The sequence below is a fragment of the Adiantum capillus-veneris genome, chromosome 11 (assembly GCF_014529385.1).
Source record: "Adiantum capillus-veneris isolate H3 chromosome 11, ASM1452938v2, whole genome shotgun sequence".
Taxonomy (NCBI): domain Eukaryota; kingdom Viridiplantae; phylum Streptophyta; class Polypodiopsida; order Polypodiales; family Pteridaceae; genus Adiantum; species Adiantum capillus-veneris.
Window position 1 is genome coordinate 51,541,075 of NC_140941.1, and position 12,260 is coordinate 51,553,334.

Below are 12,260 nucleotides of genomic sequence, written 5' to 3' on the forward strand. Positions count from 1 at the left end.
CAGATCACACATACCAACACGTGTACGCTCAATCAAGGTAATACTGGATTTGAAGGCTCATTACCAGCACGTCATTGACACCATGCTGGGTGGGGAGCGATTTTTTGAGGTTCTGGCATCAGATCAACCATTTGTCCTACCTTTGGTACAAGGCAATGTACTGTTTGAAGTTTTAATCTATGTCCTAGTATAAGAGGGTATACACGCCTCCTTGTAAAGAAGAAAAAAACTTTTTCAAGTTAAGCAGTGTGTCTTTCTAGCTCTCTCTCAGTAATCATGGCAAGTGTAGCATTTCCAACATTTAAAGGAAAGAAGGGGGAGGATTTGGTAACAGACTTCCTAGATGACTTTGAAGTAGCATGTGTAGTGAGCAACAAAGATACGGATGAATCCCGGGTTAGAATCTTTAAGTATCTCATGAAGCTAGAAGCTAGATCATGGTACAATGCACTTCCACAAGCAACCAAGGATGACTGGGAACCCTTAAAAACGGCTTTTAAGAGGTGCTTTGGGGGAGGTACCACTTCAGAAAATTTGTGGGACAAGTTTAGAGACTTGAAGCAGGAGGGTCTTTTAGAATATGCCACCTATGAGTCCAAATTTGTGGATTTGTGGGAACGGTGGATTGAGTCACTGGCAAGGGGGGAAGCTGCACCCGATTTCCTAAAAAAAGATCGGTTCACGCATGGCTTATGGCCGCTTCTCAAGGAGAAGGTGAAAGGTAGATTCCCGGCTACGTACGAGTTAGCCGTTGAGATTGATCGCCTTAAGGACAAGAAGCTGCGAATGAAAGACAAAGAAACCGAGTCAACAGAAACAACAACATCACATCGACCAACAACTACGACAACCACCATTCCACCACCACCACCGGCTCTTGGGGTAAGAGATGACCAACAAGATATGTTGGCCCATATTACTGACCAACTGCAGAATTTGTCTGTCCACTTAATACAACAAGGGAGGAGTCAAGAAAGAGATCAAGACCCTGGAAGAGCACGATGACAAAACAGGGAGTATCATTGCTACAACTGCAGAGAAGACGGTCACGGTATGTACTACTGTCCGAAACCACGACAAAACTATAATAGAGGAGGTAGGAGGAACCAATTGTCACCCCCTAGAGAAAGAACACCCCCACTCCGAGCACCAACCCCACCAACACAAATTCTATCTCCACCCTAGACACCACTACAAGCATCCATTCCACCTCTTCCACCAGCCCCACCACCTGATCGCCCTGTAAACATCATAAGGCTAGAAGAGAAAGGAAAAGCCGTAGTAGTGGATCCACCCAGAGCAAAGGAGAGGGACAAGGGTAAGGAGAAGGTAACCTTTTTAGAACCACTTGAGGCCATGACTGTGAAAAGGGCTAGGAGGGAGAAGGCTACACAATCAGATGATGAGAGAAGCATGAGAGGAGAAACTAGCAAGAGGCCATCCAGGCCACGACGGAAAGTGGGCATCACCGACTTCCAGCTAGGGGAAAGTTCTAAGCCCAATGATCTAACATTGGATGTGGAAGAGCAAGGACCGAAGATTACATGGCCACAGCTGCTACATCTTGTACCTAAAGTAAGGCGACAATGGTCTAAAATGGTAAGTACAAGATGCTCCAAAACAAAGGTAGCCGGAGCAATTTCGGGATGCAACATGGATGACATCGTTCCAATTGTTGACGTAAACATAAAAGGAAAGAGGGTTGGAAACACCTACATTGATGGAGGTGCACAAATCTGTGTAATGAGCAAAGCTATGATACTTCGATTAGGGCTCGTCGATTAGGGCTCGAGGTTGACAGGCCTTCTCCATGCAAGGAAAAGATGGCAAACAATGCAAAAGTAAAGTGTGTGGGTGTGGTAAGTGCCGTGAAAATCAAAGCTTTCAACATTGAGGTAGAGGTAGATGTTTTTGTAATTCCTACTAAGGGGGAGGGCTATCCACTAATTTTGGGAAGGCCATGGTTGATGGTCATGAAGGCAAACCAGGACTGGGGTACTGGCCTTCTACGCATGACCGGTAAGAAAGGGGAGACAATCTACTACGACATGAGGATTGGCAAGCAAAAGCAAATGAATCTGGAAACATCGGTAGATGAAACCACTAGCGAATCTTCCAAGTCTGAGGAGGAGACCACATCCACCGACGAAAGTGACAGTTCCATTGATGTGATGGGTATCATTATGAAGGATCCACAAAGGGTAAGCACAACTGGTGATCCATCACTAAAAGGGCAACCCAATGAAGAGGAGAGCAAATCACCTGGCCTAGGAGGAAGTAGGTTGAAGGGTATGTTGTCTACGGAATTAACACTTGAGGAGAAAGATAATTTTTGCAAATGTTGATGGGATTTCCTAACCTATTCATTGACAACTATGAAAGAATCACATGCATTACAGTGGTGGAACATCATATTAAGCTGAAGGAAGGGGTAAAACCAGTTGTGCAAAAGCTACGACGACTGGGGGTCATACAGGAAAAGGCACTCTTAGTTGAGGTAAGGAAACTGTTGGAGGCGGGATTCATCTATCCTGTAGAAAACTCAGAATGGGTGTTACCCGTAGTGGTGACACCTAAAAAGAATGGTAAGTGGAGGGTCTGTGTTGACTACAAACCACTAAATGCAGCTACAAAGAGAGACCACTTTCCTCTCCCTTTCTTGGATGAAATTCTGAATGAAGTAGCGGGTTTTGAATGCTATACCATCTGTGATGGTTATTCTGGATACTTTCAAATACGAATAGCCTTGGAAGATCAACTAAAAACCACTTTTATCACGCCATGGGGTTGTTTTGCATACAGGGTTATGCCATTTGGTCTCACAAACGCACCTGCCACATTCCAAAGATATGTCACATATGTTTTTCAACCGTTCTTTGGAGCATCCATAAGAGTGTTCATTGATGATTTTTGTATATATAGCTCCTGTATTTCACATTTAGAAAAGGTAACTGAAGGTTTGGCCAGGTTGCAGAGCCTAGGTGGGAAATTAAATGTGGATAAATGCCACATTGGGGAGAGTAAAGTCATTCTACTAGGCCATGAAATTTCAGCAAAAGGTATGAACGCGGACCCAAGTAAGGTGTCCGCACTCATAGCCCTACCTTCACCAACGGCCGCACGTCAACTGGTCTCTTTTCTACAGAAGGTGAGGTACTTAAGTAGATTCATACATCTACTATCACAACTTGTTCTACCACTGCAACAACTCACTCAAAGATCAAGTTTCACTTGGGACGAGGAAAGCGAACATCACTACAACAAGGTAAAGGAGGTCTTAGCCACTCTGCCAACTATCTCACCACCTAAGTGGGATGAAAAATTCTATGTCACCTCAAGTGTTGGTGATGACTCATTGGGGGCTGTGCTACTCCAAAAGGATACGACGACATCTTTCATGAGGCCAATCTACTTCTCTAGTCAAATGATGACAGCAGGAGAGAAAGGTTTCACCTATGTGGAACACTTAGTCCTAGCTCTTAGATTTGCAACTACAAAGTTTAGGTCATATTTGCTGCCTAAGCAATTTGTGATTCTAACCACGGATGAAATATTTCCCTATGTTGTACAACACATGGATGTGTCTGCTAGAATTACTAAATGGCTAGTTCGTCTGCAAGAGTTTGACTACACGGTACAGGTAGAAAGCACGACAAGGGCATGTTTGAGGGGACTCATGACCTACCAAGTCTTTGAAAGGAAGGAGAAGCAATCTAAGGAAGGAGAAGTCCGATTACCTCCAGTACCACCGATGGTAGAAGGAGCATACTCTCTCTACTTTGATGGAGCCTACAAGCGAGTGTCCGACAAAGCAGCTGCAGGCATAGTGGTCTTTGATGACAAAGAGACAAAGGTATTTTCGTTGGGCCAATTGTTAGATTCACATTCTAACAATGAAGCTGAGTATGCAGCACTAACCAAGGGTCTACAATGGTGCGTCTCGCAAGGTGTACAACGCCTTAATGTATTTGGAGATGCTCTACTTCTGGTAAGGCAAGTAAATGGAGCATGGACATGCAAGAATCCTAGTTTAAGGACTCACTTAAGTGGTGTAAAAACCTTGTTGGGTAAGTTTGAAGAAGTTCAAATACACCATATCCCAAGGGCTCAAAACCAAGAAGCAGATGCCCTAGCAAGTGAAAGACTACAGGAAGTGGTGGTTGGAGCAATAAAACTAAAGCTCCCTCTATTTCAGGGCAGTGATGCCTTGCCTGACATCATGCATTTTTTGGAAACAGGGGAATGCCCATCAGATTTAACAAAGGGACAGAAGCAATGGCTAACACGGAAGGCCACAAGGTATTGAATCATCAATGATGGTTTGTACTGTAAGGGTAAGGACCAAATACTCAGGAAGGTCCCTCTCTCTCACGAAATCACGGGAATAATTGCTAGCTGTCACGACGGGGTTTGTGGTGGTCACTTTGCCCTAGACATAACAAGTAGGAAAATCTTGCAGGCAGGCTTCATATGGCCTAGCCTCAACCATGATGTACACCATTGGTGCAAAACGTGTAAGTTGTGTCAAAAGGCCGGCACTAGGTCACTTATGCCTGAACCACAGACACCTATTCTCTCATATGGCCCATTTGAAAAATGGGGTATCAATGCCATTGGGCCATTACCTAGGGCCAACTCAGGAAAATTCTACATTATCATGGGGGTCGACTACATGACTAGATGGACAGAGGCTAAAGCCACCACTAGAATCACAGCGGTAGAGGTAGCTAAATTTATCTACGAGCACATATGCTGTAGGTTTGGCACACCTTTAGAGATCATCTCTGATAGAGGGCCAGGTTTCAGAGCAGACTTGGTAGGAGAATTAATGCAAAAACTGGGCATTACAAGGAGGCACTCTTCACCATATTACCCTCAATGTAATGGCCTAGTTGAAAAGGTAAATGGAATGGTTTCTAAAATTATTACCAAGTAGGTAAACAATCATCCCGGAGACTGGGATAAGTATCTACTACCAGCTTTATGGGCCTACAGAACTTCATTTCGTACATCCTTGGGATTCACACCGTATCATCAAGTATTTGGTAAGGAAGCAATCTTGCCCATTGAAGTGCAACTACAAAGTCTCAGAGTAATGGCAAGCCAACTTCAACAACCCAACATGCATTTGAGAGATCACATCATCAACTTGGAAAGACTGCAGCTGGACAAAGAAGAAGCAATAAATTATTATGCAGCACAAGCAGAGCATGGACGGCTTAGCTTTAACGAGCATCTCCGGAAAAAAGAATTGAAGAAAGGAATGTTGGTGCTCCGCTACGACAATCGCTTCGACACGCGCAAGGATAAGAAACTCCTGCTCCGATGGGAAGGCCCTTTCATCATCAGGAAAAAGTATGCCAATGGAAGCTACCAGCTTATGGAGGCTGATGGAAAACTTCATAAAACCAGGGTAAATGGTGGCGACTTAAACCTTATTTTCTTCGATTTGACCAGGCTCCACCAATTGACATTCCAGATGAGGACACACCATCAGCCGCCACCTCCGACGATAATGATCAAACAGATGAGCTAGAGACTTGAATGCCTCTAGCCAAAAGGGGAGGGCTAATGATGGGGGCTTTTCACAAGCCAAGCTCCCATACCCCTCTTCTCTCGTCCCCACCCCATGAAAACCCCCTCTTAGGGAGGGAGTGATAAAAGGCATTGGAAAAAGTAAGAAAAAAAATAAAATATGATTATGTAAATATATAAGAAAGGTAAAATAGGCCACCTCATGCCTGCGGGGTAGCCCATCCCCACCTTGCCTCCTTTTTCTTCACTGTTGCCCTGCCGGGTGTCCCTTTTCCTCTCCTCCACTCAAAAGGTCAACCCCCTCTCTCTTCCCCTTGTCCTTTCTCCTTTCTCTCTCCCCTCAAGCTACCCCACCTCTCACCAATAATGCATTATAACTCACCAATAATGCACCCTAACTCACATGCAACTTACCCTATCTTCCAAAATAGTATACCCCACCCCCTCTTTCTCTCTCCTATCATATCCCATGACCGAAATACCCCCCTCTCTCTCTAAAGGGCGCCATGTCTCTTGTCTTGTAGCTAAATAACCTCCCCCACACTCACACACACTCAGCTTCACTGAAAAAGGTGCCCATAGACCCATCCCCACCCGGTGGTTACCTGATTTTTCTTGTGTTCACACACATCTGCACACAGATTCACCTCTGAACACACTCCCCTCTCTCCCCTCTTGTAATTACTTTATTCTCCATGTCACCTCTCACTTTTTTTCATCAACCCATCTCTCTCTCTCTCTTAGTCTCTGTCTCATGAGACTGCTGTTCTGGCACATATACACACAGCTAGTCAAGTGGGGCCCACAGTCACATGGCCTATGTAGATAATGATTTCTTCATTTCTAAATTCTAGAATTTCTCCCCCCTCCTCCCCTATATAAAGAGGGGTCACCATCACACTAAGGACACACACCATCACCAAAGAGTACACTATGCACTGTGTGTGCCTAGTGCACACACACACACCCACACCATCACCATCACCGCAATCACCATGCTCGTCTTAAGCATGACCTCTACACCCTTGGGCTATGGAAGATGAAGGGAAACTAAATGAAGGATGATGGCCGTAACCCTCGTGCGAGTCTTCGCCATCAACTCCCACCTATCCGCCATGTGCTCTACCACGCTCTCCCTTCTCATTCCCCTACCCTATGCTCCCCCATTTCATCGCCTTATTCTCTAAATAAAGCTTGAGGTTTTGTGAGTATGTTTTCTTGCAATGTTTTGCCCATGTGAGGTGTGCGGAATCACCACCTAGTCTTGTGTTTGGAGTGAGCTTGTGTATGTGTGAAGGGTGTGCGGATTCACCATCCTTTTGTGGTGCCTAAGTACTAAGCCGCTATACCCCCTCCCTCACTCTCTCTCTCTCTCTCTCTCACTTGATCTCATTCCCTTTCCTCTTCATCATTGCTCCCAAGCATCCATCTCTCTTGGATGAAAACTTTGTTATGGTGGTGTGTTGTTTGCGTCCTAGCCGCTGAAGCTAGGTGGTGCCCCCTGTTTGCTTTACCATGACAAGTTCGAGGCGTGCCATTCGGTCCCCGGTGTTTTAGAGGCCATCGAGGTTCGGGGTTCGCTTTGCTCCCGTCACTGCTGATGTCACTCTTTACCAAACTGCTGTTGGCTGCCTCATTTATGTATGCAACACGAGGCCAGATATTCAGTTTTCAGTTTCATAGGTCAGCAGATTTATGCATAGCCCAGGCTCTAAGCATTGGCAGGCTGTCAAGAGGATTTTCCACTACCTTACTGACACTTTACATCTTGGCTTGTTTTATCCCAACGGGGGATCATTGCCACCAGACGTACATGATTTTTTGGACTTAGATTGGGCTGGTTGTTTTGACACGCGAGTATCCACAAGTGGTTTTTGTTTCATGCTTGGCAGTTTATGTATATTATTGTTGAGCAAGAAGCAACCTACTGTGGACACTTTGAGTTGTGAGGCTGAGTACAGGGCAGTCTTCACAGCTACGGTTGAGTGTGTATGGCTCAGACGCCTTATGGGGCTGATTTGGGTGTTGGAGAGGACACTGCCAACACTATCTACATTGGCAGTCAGAGCGCATTGGTAGTTGCGAGGAACGTATTTTTTCATGCTCGCACAAAGAACATTGAGGTACATTACCACTATGTCAGGGAGAGGCTCTTAGCACGAGAGATCAGCTTGGCTTATGTGCCAACACAGGACAACCTTGTAGATCATTTCACAAAGGCATTGTCTCGTGAGAAGATTAAAGCTTTCTGCAAAGCTCTGGGCTTACTCCCCTTTGTGGATTGATCATGTCCTCAGGGCATGGCACTTTCCTTTACTCATGTGTCAGCTCTCGTTTACCGCATCACTCCATGTGGTAGTGATGTGTGTGAACACACTAGGACCGGTGGGGCATTTTTTCCCCTCTTTAGGAGGTTTTTTTCCCCCGAGCATTGTATATACACCCATCACTCTAGGGCTATCTATATTTCCATTGCACACTAAGTAAAACACTCTCTATTGTGTGCCTTGAGCTTCCTCTGTCTTCTCCAAGCTGTGTGTGTTTCTCTGCAACCCTAATTCCAACACCAAGAAAGGGAGAGAACACCTTGTTGGTGCATTTTTGGTACCATGCATAGCCATTCATAAGACCATCAAATTGGAGATCATATGTGGAAGTTAAGGAAGGCTGAAAATCATAATTCTTCCACCTCGTTTTTGGGGGGAGAAGTGCATCCTTTGACTACGCTTACACATCTCTTACACACCCACCATTCTTGCACACATGGCATATACCTATTCGTCAAAATTTTAATGACCTCAATAAGATCATGGAATTAAAGAGGCCCTCCTACACCCCATCCTCTTCCTAATGGTATCTCTCTTCATAGCTACATTTAGAGGCTTAAAATCAGCAAAAATTCTCCACTTTCCATCCTTCTTGGGTGTGAAAACAACAAGGCACACCCAATTTGCAGTCCTCAGTGGACATATAAAACATGCTTTGAGAAGCTTGTCTACCTCTTCCTTCAAAGAATTAAGTTGTACATGTCCCATTCTCCTTAGCTTTTGGCATATGGGCTGATCTCGTTTCTTAATTGGCCCTGTGGATTTCATCTCCTTTTAAGAATATAGTTTCCTCATAAGAAGTGATAAATAAATTGGGTTCTTTTTTGACATTAGGTTGAACTTTGGGTTGCATCAGCTCTTCAACTTGTTCAAAAGGACCAGAGATATCCTAATTCTCCATAATGCCAAGAAATATTTGTCTCTCATAATGCTCTTCTTCAAAAAGAAAGGAGGAAACATCTAGATCACTATCGTTGCTATCCTCCCCACCTCACTGCTATCATCCTCCCAATTGTCTTCTTCTTCACTTGAGTACTCTTATTCATCACTTTTCTCATCAAAATAAGAATCCAAATATTGGTTTCTATCCATGTCAAACCTCTTCTTATCACCCCTTATATTGTAGAGAGTGCTGGCACCATGTCCCCAATCGTGTACAACTTTGGTTGCATGTAGCCATGGTCTTCCAAGGATGAAAGGTAAAGCACCAATACCCACGGGCATAACATGACAGTTGACCAGCACTTTAACATCAAATACATCCACCTCCAATTCCTTAATAGCTCCCAAGCACTTCACCTTGATTGGTTGGCAAGGTTTATGTGAGCACCTAAAATTTTCACCATGTTGAGACCCAACTTTGATAAACAATCTTTAGTAATAACACATACCTGTCCATCTTCATCAATATAAGACTCTCCATGAACTTCCTCTTATGATATTCATCCATAGTAGGGAATATATAAGGTATCTCATTCAAAGACATGACTCTCACAGACCCCCCTACTGCCAGACTCCTTCTTCATAGGGTTGACTATATACGTCCATTGCCTCTTTAACTTATGACAAATCTTCATGAGTTTTCTAAAGGTAACATCAGCCTTTTTACTCACCAAATCATCCCTTAAGCTATATTTTGGTTTCCCTTCTCCCAAAGGAAAGTCGAATGCATTGTAATGCTACTTAGGATTTCTTTTTTTCTTCTCTTTACCTGCACCAATGTCAACCTGTTTCCCTCTTTTATGGCTAGGACTTGCATCACTCATGTCATGCTCTCTTGCCGCCCTCTTAACTACAGATATGACCATAGATCTCAAATCATCCTCATTATTCTCAAAACATATTATGCTTACCAAATTTGTTTTGCCCTTCTCTTTAGTTATCAAACCACTTGGCCCGGCTTCCCCTTTAATCTCAATACCATAATCTTGAGCTAGAGAAGGAATTTGTGAAGGAAGAGGAAACATGCTACCGTCCATTCTCTTTGGCTTGTAACATTGAGGACTTTTATGACCCCATTCACCACAATTATAACATTGAAAAATATCCCCTCTTCTAGTCATGCCTCTTCCTCTACCACTTGTAAACCCCTCATTGCTTCCATAGCCATGCCAATATCCATAGTTTTGACCTCTTCCACCTCCCATCATATGAACCCTAAGATTCTTCATAGAACACTTCCCTCAATGAAACCTTCGGCACTTTCATTTGATTTCCCAATAAATTCTAGATAAGTAAATGCCATGTCTTCGAAAACCTGTAGATTGAAGGTAACTAGAAGCAATTCCTTGGTGGGCAAAAGAAAACGTGGGACACCTCTATAGCTATATAGCCCAAGAGTGCTCCAACTTTAATCTCATCACCAAAAAGTATACCCCAAAAAATCTTAAGAAACCCCAACCAAAAGGCCTATGCTCACTTGGGAATTTACCAGCACACACCCACCTAAAGGACCATAGAACAGAAAAGAAAAACCCCATTAAGGCACAGATTTCCAGTAGAGTCTGACCAATGCATATGAAGACAAGGGCCTCCACTTTCACAATTGAACATCACAAACTGAAATTTAAACATCAACTCCATAACTCATAGATACATGCCCTTCCAATCTGTCTGCACACAATTTTCCACTAGGCTACAATAGCCATAACTCTACAAAACACTATCCTAACTTGAAGAGCACAACTCCAATTGGATCACTTTAAATCCTGGAAGAAATCTTGGAAAATGATTGGCAAGAAAGATGAATATGATCAAGATTGATTCTATACTCTGATACATGACAAATTAACTCAAACATAGAGCTATCCCAACAAGGCTACATGTAGAGAAGGCAAGGCAAGGGCAAAAAACTGGATTGCAAACCATCAAGGAGGCACAATGAGCTAAAACTAGAAAATTTCTAAACTTTGGTTGAACTTTTTTAAGTTTTTATATGAGTTTTAGTCATGTAAAAGTTTCACTTCAAAAAAGCTCACTTACGAGCAAGCAAGGCAACCCAAAAACTGTCTCTATACCTCGGGGGGGTCATTATGTATAAATTGTGTATATCCCGTGTGTTCAAGGACTATTTAATAAAGTCCTTATTTGTAAACTTTTGACAAATAAAATACACCCTTTTCCTATTCATTCTGTAAGTTTTTTCCCAATTCCATTTTATGATACCCTTTTGTATGTAAAAATCTGAGAAAAATTGAACTTTATTAATCATTTCTACCACACTCACATGATAGTCACATATTTATCGAGTGACCACCCGTGTGCTACACTATCGACTTGCCCTGCATGTACATGTGCTTGCTAAATTAAGCTAAAAAGACCACAAAATGAAATCCAACAGACCGTTTTGACATCAAAGCGTCATGTCTATATGTACATATCTACAAGAAAATAGGGTTCTCAAAATGCACACAACAACATGAGTCGTAACTTTTTTATTAACCTACAAAAACCACCTAAACCAGTAATCCCTTGGGGCTTTTTCACATCCTTATAGGACTGCTGGTGGGGTTTTGCCATATCCAAGTGGGCTTGCCACAAAAATATCATATCCTAGATAATCAATGGGGTACTACAGTCCATGGAACCCACCTTAATGATTAAAAATGGGTTGGAGGATCAAAAATCAACTTAAACAAAAGAAACAAAGGTGACACTAGAGCTAAGAAAGGGCTACATAAGTCGCCAATTCCGAGCAATTAGCTTGAAAGTTTAGATGGAGGACCAAGAACCAAGAGAGTAGGTGTTGACTGTAATCGAAGCGTTAGACAAGTAGACTTTAAAAAATGGATCAAATGGATCTAGGGATCCCTATGATCACTTAGCAAGCTATAGGAAAGTGCTAAGAGCAAAGAGGAATTTTGAAATTTCCATACTTAATTAGAGGGATTTGAAATGACGTTGAGGGAAAGGCTTTGAATTGATTTCAAACCATACCTCCTAAAACAATTACACATTCAATATCGTTGGCTAAGAGATTTTTTTATATGCTTATTCATATGGAAATTAAGCATAGTATGGTAGCCCAAATACATAGCTTTAAACAAAAACAAGGAGAATCTATGAGAAATTGCAGTAGTAGAATGAGATAATACATTGATAGATTCCTAGAGTTAGAAATTCCAATTGAGGGGGGACTTATCTTGTTATTTCTCAAAAGTCTACATAAATGATTTCATGCTATGCTGCTGGAAAGAAAAAAACACACAACCTTGGAAGTGTGCATTCTTGCTGCAATACACTTAGGAGACAATTACAATACCTTTGATGAAAATAGCATTGTGGGAGATACTTGAAGTCAAAGGACTACATCTTTTGTGCCAGTTCAAGTAGGACCAAATATGTAGCAGCGCCTCTAAAGTCTGTAGAGGACATGTTCAAGTGAATGAATGAAATGAT